Below are 9700 nucleotides of genomic sequence, written 5' to 3' on the forward strand. Positions count from 1 at the left end.
TTGGATTTTCTCCTTCCTGCCTTGTGGAACAATGCTTTGGAAACCCCCCTAGCTTTCAAGAGCAACCTGTGATACGGTGGTAGGAAGGTTCAGGCCAAGGTGCTGCTGGGTTCAGGACCCCAATACTTGACACCTTGCCAGGACCTCCTCAAAGTTGGAGCCAGCCCTAAGGAAAGGTTGCCGTATGTACTTCGCATAACTCTTCTATGCTGTACTTTTTGTGAGGTTTTAATTATAAGCTGACCCAACATGAGCCGAAAAATGAGTGAAATATAAACGTAAGAAAAAAATGAATAAAATAACTAACATAATTTGCAGCTGCACTATGAATGTGCTGCATATTTGAGACTCGTGTCGTACTCCACAATTTCACATGTAGATGAATGAAAATTTAAGCAAACGCATGGCTTGATTTACTTTCTCCATGTGACTCAATGAGGAAAGCATTGCAGCCAGGCGAATTCCATGGGTATGTTAGAGGTTGGAGGAATCTGAGTGGCAGAGGACACGCTTTGCATGGAAAAAAGTAGAGCTGGCAGAGACTTCTGTCTGAAACCCTGGAGAGCAGCTATCAGCACTGTAGGCCATACAGTGGTACCTCAGGTTAAGTACTTAATTCGTTCTGGAGGTCCGTTCTTAACCTGAAACTGTTCTTAACCTGAAGCACCACTTTAGCTAATGGGGCCTCCTGCTGCCGCCTCGCCGCTGGAGCATGAGTTCTGTTCTCATCCTGAAGCAAAGTTCTTAACCCAAGGTACTATTTCTGGGTTAGCGGAGTCTGTAACCTGAAGCGTATGTAACCTGAGGTACCACTGTACTGGGGTAGATGTTTTTTATACATCTACCTAGTCTACACACTCATTATATTATTCCCCTGAAAAATGCTTCTCGGTGAACTGGTTTCATTCTGAAGGTAAAAGCCCACTGCAGATTGTTTCTGCATTACCTGAGAATGTGTCGATCTGAAAACAGATATCGGTGGTCGCAGCAATGAGGGGTCTCTCCATGCCTGCCCAATGACGTTGTGGTATACCAAGATTGCAAGGGGAGGGTTTTCAAATGTGTAATCCGATCAAGGGGAGAGTTTTCAAACACATACCAAGTAACCACACCCACGAATCTGGATGGTGGAGCTACAGTCTGTCTAGTTGAAAGCAGCATGTTGAGGATGAGCATGAATCCAGGTTGTGAAAAACGTTTTGACACCACAAACAGGCAAGTGTATACGGAGCCTAAGGCAGCTTCTTGTGTACCTGCAAAGCCAGGTGGTTGAGCAGTGTCTAGGCAACCTAGGAGCTTTAGTTTCCCTCAAATTTCACAGCAGTATTTTATACCTACCGGGCACTCTGCATATTAAAAATAATTGCAAAAACATGTACGCCAGACCTAAATGAAACCAAATGTGTTGGCTTTACAGTACATGGTAAAAGATCTGTCAGGGCTGTCAGCCCTTCTTTTTGCAAGTATAATTTTCCACTGAAACCACCAGTGTAGAGAAAATCGCATATTTTCATCCAAATCGCACAGCAATCTTCTGGTTAGGTTCAACTGCAGGACAAGCAGTCAGGACAATCTCCAGTACCTTTCAGGCTTCACAATGATCTTGCATTAGAACATTTGCTAGATAATCTTGTGCCATGCTTTGCTGGCAATTTTACCTTTTAATCATGTGACAGTTGCTATAATATATGTGCACTAATACTAATGCTAATACTGTGGGAACACTTCAATGAAAGAAACAGAAGTGGAAGGACATATGATTGAAAACCTAAGATGTTTATGCCACTAATGGTAATCACTTGTTTTTGGAATCTGTCTGTCTTGGGAAGCAATGGAGGAATGCGCCTTTGGGTTTGAAGTCAAACCACTGGAGAGTTACAGCGCCTGCTGTGGCTGTAGAGCCCAAAATGGGAGGTACGTGTTTTGTTCCAGCTGGGGCAAGTGAAGGCATCTGTTTCTGCTGCTGCAAATGCATCATGGTGTTGCTTCTCTCTGCACTCCTCCTGGTGGTCATTCCTCCTCTGGTAACTGCTGTGGATACACAACCTGATGGTCTGTCTCCAGGCACTGCAGTCTTCTGCAATGGATTCTCACATGGCAGGGTTGTTGCTACCAGCCTTCATGTATTGTTTGCAGACATTTTTGTAATGCAGAGTTGGTCTGCCAATGGGCCTGAAGCTATCAGCATGCGGGGGTCGATCGGCCAGCTGGCTAGCCCCCAGCTGGGTCGTCTCCTTCCAGTTGTTCCACTGTGAAGATCCATCGAGCTCTGCTTTGACATAAATCAGCAACCCAAGCCTCCCAGACTTGGGCACACTATACTTAGTGTAAACTGCACAGCAGATGAGACTGAGGCTGTGAATACATACTACGAACTACGGATTTCTTAAAGATAAATCAAGACAAAGAAACATGTTGTCTCTCCTGTCGTCTCCTCGGAGAGAGAGTCAAAAGCAAAAGCAATACAGTGGAAGTTCCGCTTACGCCAGCAAACAGTGCATTGAGTTCAGCGTCACAATAATGTGACAAATAATAATCCTATGTCTGTAACTAAAGGTGGAATGGAAATTTCCCAACAACCTCCCCCTTTCCATGTAACCTGTGATGCAGTATTTCAACCCAACTGCAACCACTGTACGTAAACCTTAACAACTTTAGACAACAGATCTGCAGGAATTTCGTTTCCTGGCATGTAGGACACCTGAATGAGTCCTTTCCGAAGACACTCCCTTGCACGATGTAACTTTATCTGCAAGTACTTGGTTCTTTGCTTGCGATTCTCTGAAGCTAGCAAAGTCAAACAGGACCTGTTGTCTTGATACACCTGTATAGGACATTTCACATTAACCCTGACATCCTGAAACAGTTGCAACAACCATTCACAATCCATAAGTGAATATGACAGTGCATTGAGTTCAGCTTCACAATAATCCCATGTCTGCAACTAAAGGTGGAATGGAAATTTCCCAACAGAAGCTTCCCGCTTCCCACAGAGCATGCCCTTGGGGATCCTGCCATCTTCCATTCTGTGGACATGACCAAGCCAATGTAGACATTGCTGAGACAAGAGTGCAAACATGCTGGGAATGTGGAGTTGGGAAAGCACATCGTTTGAGACACTGTCCTGCTACATAATACCCAAAATCTTTCTGACACAACGCATGTGGAAGGCGTTGAGATGTTGCTCCTGGCAATTGTAAGTTGCCTATGACTCACTTCCATAGAGCAGCGTGCTCAACACACAAGCCTGGTAAGCCTTCATCTTGGCACTGGTCATTAGCATCACATTCTCCCATACCCTTTTGGAGAGGTGAGCCATTGCCGTAGCTGCCTTGCCAATACGCTTGTCCAGCTCAGCGTCAATGAAGACGTTGCTTGTAATGGTGGAATTCAGATAGACAACATTGTCTACCACATCAAACAGGTGGTCACGAATGCTGATGCGTGGAGTGCTGGTGACATCCTGACCCAGAATGTTGGTCTTCTTCAGGCTGATGGCAAGGCTGAACTCCCTGCAGGCTGGGGCAAAATGGTTGATGGGTCCCTGTAGGGAGAAAAATATGCCAGGGAGAAAAATATGCCAAAGATAATTGAGGTGAGAACATTGTCCTGTTTCATACCACTCTTTATTGGAAAGGTGCCTGAGGGTGACCTGTCATCCTCATTGGTGCTGTGCGTGTTCTCGTGGAAGGGACACTAACATCTTGTGAAGCTTAGGAAGACATCTTATCTTGCTGAGTAATCAATTTCCCATAATATAATGCATTTTTGTACACATTGTTTGGTTGGAGAATTGCATTGAAAAATTAGGAGAACATGTTTCAGACATATTTTGTTGACTTTGTGTTCTTTGGCCAAATTTCCTTTCTAATTATAAAGTTGTACATCTCAAAAAACAAACCTATATAGATTTTGCAAGAGTTACTCCATATGTAAACAACTGATACTGAGACCAGACTTTTATCTTCTCTCAAGGGCAATTCAAACATAATAACATCACATCTGCTGCCTATATTATTTTGATTTGAAGCGATTATAATTGCATAGACTGCATGCTATAATTCAGAGTTATCTCCTTGCACAAGGCAACTGGAAAGTCATTTTATTGTTTTATTTTTGTGTGCCTATCTTTGTCATATGCAACCCTGTTTAGTTTACAGCAGTCATGCAACTTAATGCCATGTTTTCCCTCTACACTTCCAGCATGAGCCAAAGTATTTTACTCACAAGTAAATCATACCGAGTTCAGTGGCATTTATTCCTAAAGCAAGTGTGCCTAGGATGACAATCCTGCACTACAATCTTATACACGTTGATTCAGAAAGACATCTATCTCTATCACATTTTGACTGTTAGTCTTCCAGGGCTCAGCAAACTTTTTCAGCAGGGGGCCAGTCCACTGCCCCTCAGACCTTTTGGGGGGCCTGACTATATTTGGGGGGAGGGGAATGAACGAATTCCTATGCCCCACAAATAACCCAGAGATGCATTTTAAATAAAAGGACACATTCTACTCTTGTAAAAACACGCTGATTCCCGGACAGTCTTTGGGTCGGATTTAGAAGGTGATTGGGCCAGATCTGGCCCCTGGGCCTTAGTTTGCCTACCCATGGTCTTCCCCATGCAATTAGAGAAGGGACAAGCTTGTTAACTCAACTATCTCTGTGGAGTCACAGTGCTGGAGAGCAGGAGCCAGCTGTGCTCTTGCATGATCATTTGAGGTTCTGAATCAACGGTGAGGAACCAGTGGCCCACCAGATGCAGTTGGACCAGAACTCCAAACATTCCTGACCATTGGCTTTGTTGCTGGGGATGATGGGAATGGTAGTTTAGCAACATCTGAAGGGCCACAAGTTCCCCATCCCTATTCTAAATCATGCTGGGGAGGTCTACATGAGTACAGCAGGCTCCCTGCTGTAGACATTTGTCCTCCAACCATCCCATGGAGAGTGGTGGAGACAGACATGCTGATGCTGCAAAAGAGGCTAAGCTAGCATACTCACCCTGCTGTCCTTATCTTGTGAGGAGCATAACCCCCGAAGAGGGCCTGTGTTCAATGTGGATTTCTCCTAAGCAAGCAAACACTTGGTATCACTCTAGAGTCCTATACACCGTTATTCCAAGATAAGTCTCATTGAGGTTCACCTGTAAATGCTAACTGGATCAAATTTCTCCTCAATCCCCAGGTCTGAGTACACATCCATTGGACTGTACTTCTAGGCTGCAGTTGACACAAGAGACTACGTATTAAGAATCCAGCAATCCAGGCATGAAGGCAGATAAACTGTAAGCCACAGCCTGATTGCAAAATGATAGTGTTTCCCAGTCCGAGGCTCACTTTTATTATTACTATTATTGAATGTATACCCCACCCTTCCTCCCAAAGTGGCCCATATATAGCTCCATTAGGCACAGCCACAATCTTCAGACTTCATCAATCACAGTTTTTCCTGTCGGGTTTGAAGATACCAGAAAGCTAGCGTAAGGATGACACAACCAAACCCCACCATTCAGTAACAGGGTGCCTCTGAACACATGAGATTTTTCTTCAATAGTCTACTCCTGATTAGCAAAAGTTCTGTTTCAGTAACTTTGATTAAGAAGAAAAGGGGGCTTTGTTGCTGCTGCTGCCAAGAGCTAAGGAACTGAGAGTTGGAAACCCTTACTGATCTATGGCAAATCGTCCAGAGATTTAGCAGTAGATCTGGACCTTCCTCCGGCCCCTGTCCTACTTCTGCAGCATGCCCAATTAAGCCCTGCACCTGCAAGTGCATCTTTGTACTCTACTTTCAGAGTTTACAGCTAGCAGAAATTTGAACTCAGCCAGGCATCCAATCCAGTCTATAGGACACTGTGATGGAGATCTCCTTTTATCTCTTGTCTGCTGTTGAAGGTCTGGAAGGATGAGCTCACACAACCCGTTGGCATTGCTGCTATCATTTGTCAAGCTTTAGAGCAGTGAACTTCCCTCAGTGGTTTGTAGATGAATAGAAAATGATCTATTCATAATAGCAGACACTTGTTGGGGCTTTGAAATGACCATGGAATATCTGAAATCATATGAAAAACTTAATTGTGTGAAATGAATTTACTCCATAGATTACAGGCTTGAACAGAAGCGGGATGACCATAAGATGTGCATTGTGTTCACTGACATTGGTAGGATCCAGAATTGTATTGAAGCAGCAGTCATCATGTTAGCCAGCGAAAAGAGAGATTATTCAGAAAACCAGAAAGATTTAAGAACTACTATGTCTCACACTTAGGGCAATGGTAGTAAATCTTCCTCTGTTTTTGTTTTTTACCCGCTGACTCTTGGCTTTTCAAAGAACCCCAATGAGCATTTAAAGTTTTCTGTGGTAATGCATCTGGCAAAATGCCAGTATTGTTTCAGCTCCAAAAGGCTGGCTCAACAGTGAACTTTCTTCCCCTCCAACCCAGATAATAACCTCAGCACATTAATTTCAACACTGTTGTTTCATTTAGGAATTTCAATACACACACTGAACAGAACACCAAGCGCAGGAAAGTGCCTTGAGTGGACCCTTAAGCAGAACATTTTATAGCAGAGCTCCCAAAGGAAATTGTTTACCTGTTCATTCATGCATCCTTGGAAACAAACTTGGAAAAGCATATCTGTATTGCAGATTCAGAAGTACAGCTTTGTGTGCATTCTTGACTTTTGTAACGTCTATAGTACTTTAATGCTCGGAGCAGCTTTATCAGTTCTTGAGAATGCTGTAGAAGTGAAGATTAGTACTCAGGCATATGAAACATTATATTAAAATGCAAGTGTAAAGCCAGGACATTCTTATGCTTGCAGACATGGTTTTCTGAGGGAGGGGTGGGAAATGTCCTTGTTTAAATGAATACAGGAGTGGGGGGTAATTTCAGAATGGAGATTGATGTGTTTGAGGGGGAATTAAACACATACAATACTTCCCGCACACCCAGTTGTTCCCAGAAAACATATCCCCAATTGGTTTGACCCCTACATGTGGGTTTTTCTTGTCTCCGAAATTAGCTATATTTACACTACATTTTGCCAAACAAAAGATCTCAGCAAATTATAATCTATACTAATGCTTCCAATTTTTAAAATTATAATTGGCCCAATTTTAAAACTTCTTTTGCAGTAGTATCTTTTATGGGCCTGTTAAAGACATTCCTCTCTCACCAAGCTTTCGAAATAGAGATCTTCATCCCTGTTGGTATATGAATTCAGTTTGAATTGATTTAATGTATGTGCTGTTTAAATTGTTTTACTATATGCAATTGTTTTAATTGTTTTGATATATGTAACACTTTTATTTATGTTTTTATTGTAATAAAACCCACTTTGGGATGCCTCATAGGAAGTGGCTCATAAATGAAATAAATAATAATGCAATCTGAGAAATATTTTTATTTTTATTACTACTTCTACTACTACTATTTAGTATTGATTGCCTTTAGGAACCATCCTTCCTCATACAGGACCAGGTGGCTGTACAACAAAATTAGAACAAATATGAATATATTCACAAAGTACCCATCATTAAAAGCACAATCCACACATTGCTGTTCAATGCAAACATTGTCATATCAGACTGAAAAAGCCTAGGCAAACAGAAGTGTCTTTGCTGACATCTAAATCCCAACAAAGAGACAGATGTAACTCCAGGGGGAGATCATTCCAGAGTCGCAGCAGCCCCACTTGGGAGAAGGCCCTTCTATGAGTCCCCTCACTACAAATTGTCTTGGAAGCTGTGAAAAGAGGCCCAACCCTGCCATTCTTAAGAGCTGCAGTTGGCTGCTGTCACCCACCTAGAGATCCAAGCCATTGGATGGGGAGCCAACCTGGAGGCTTTAGGTCATTTCTGGGAGTCTGGCAACACTAATAAAAGGAGAAACTGGGGCAGCTTCCTCAAGAACATTATGGGCACTATGACACCTGCAGGCCTATCTATCTATATCTAGTTTGTGGCTACCCAAAAATGGGGTATGTGTAAGTGCCGGTGGGTTGTATGTGTACTTGTATTGAAAACAGCAGCATACAGACACTAAGAAAACTGAACAGAGGAGAAGGTTAGGATCCTAGTTTCACATTTAAAAAACTAAAAAGCTTTAGGGTACTTGAATCAGGGTCGGTAGGCAGTGGAGTGCTTTAAGAGGCAATGTTACATTCTCCTAACTTGCTGCCTCCATTCAGAACATGGCAGATTAATTCTTCACTAGCTCCAGCTCCAAGGTAGCTCCACGTAGAGCGCATACCAATAATCCAAATGCGAAGTCACCAGAGCGTGAGCTACTGATATCAAAGTATCTCAGGCTAGGAAATGCTACAGCAAGTGAGTATATAAAAAGAATTTCCAGCTCCAGGTGTAGCAACTGATAATATGTGTCAGACCAGATAAGTTGGAACCCACATGGATGATAAAGTTAGAGCACCATTCTCAACACCATCTTCACCAGCTCAGTCAGGGAGATTGTTGGGCAGTACACAAAAATCCCTGCTCTTCCTCTCCGACCCAGCTGCAATCCCTCCCATTCTATAATAAACACCAGGGTATCTTCCTCATTCATGAGGTGTTCCCTAAAAGCAGTATCATGAATTTGAGAGGTTTTACTATACACAGACCTGGTGTTTAGCAACAGCATCACAAAGTGGGAGGGCAAGTTGGTTATCACAACCCAAGATCTCTTGGTTGAGGGATAGTCCAGAAGGAGTCATAGCTTGTAGGCATCTGCTACCCCTTCTCCTATGGTTTCTTAGAAAATGCCACAGATGGCCCTGCAAGAAATAAAAAGGCAAGTCTATATAGTGAAGCTGAGGCTCCAATACTTTGGCCACCTCATGAGAAGAGAAGACTACCTGGAAAAGACCCTGATGTTGGGAAAGATTGAGGGCACAAGGAGAAGGGGACGACAGAGGACGAGATGGTTGGACAGTATTCTCAAAGTTACAAACATGAGTCTGACCAAACTGCAGGAGGCAGTGGAAGACAGGAGTGCCTGGCGTGCTCTGGTCCATGGGGTCACGAAGAGTCGGACACAACTAAGCGACTAAACAACAACAATATAGTTACTTCTAAATACTAAAAGTTGTTCATATATTTTGTCTGCTGTTTGAGATGAATTTTAATTGTTATAGTTTTTGGTAACAGCTTTGAAAACTGTAAACGAAAGATATATGAGGAAGGGGCAATAGCCCCTAAGAGAAAGCGATTCAAATAGTTTTAAGGTTCTCCTCAAATAGAAAACTGCAAATATCCACTCCATACATTCAAAGCACGTGGTTTCCTGCAAAGAATCCTGGGAAATGTAGTTTATACCTCTCAGGGCTACAGTTCCCAGGATTCCTTGGGGAACACAATGTCCTTTCAATGTGGTTTTAAGACAATGGGATCTGTCAACACCATTGCTAACGCTTATAGAATGCAGCTGCCATAACCCTTTCCTTAAAAATCTATAAATATGCTTTTCATTAAGCCTCATTTTCCTTGCATTCCCATTTGCAGCCAGCAAGTTCAAATTGCCATGTTTCATAAAAATCTTTTGAGTTATTTGTCAATGCAGGATCTGTAGTTTCGATACTCAGTATTTAATCTGGAGAAACATTAAGCACTCATTTGACTTAGCTGACATAGCTCAAATCAGTCAGAGCAAGATGGTTCCCCCCTCCACATCACAGTTTTTAATGTATCTGTAATTTCAGGAT

Source organism: Podarcis pityusensis, assembly GCF_964106645.2.
Source record: "Podarcis pityusensis genome assembly, chromosome: 9".
Taxonomy (NCBI): Eukaryota; Metazoa; Chordata; class Lepidosauria; order Squamata; family Lacertidae; genus Podarcis; species Podarcis pityusensis.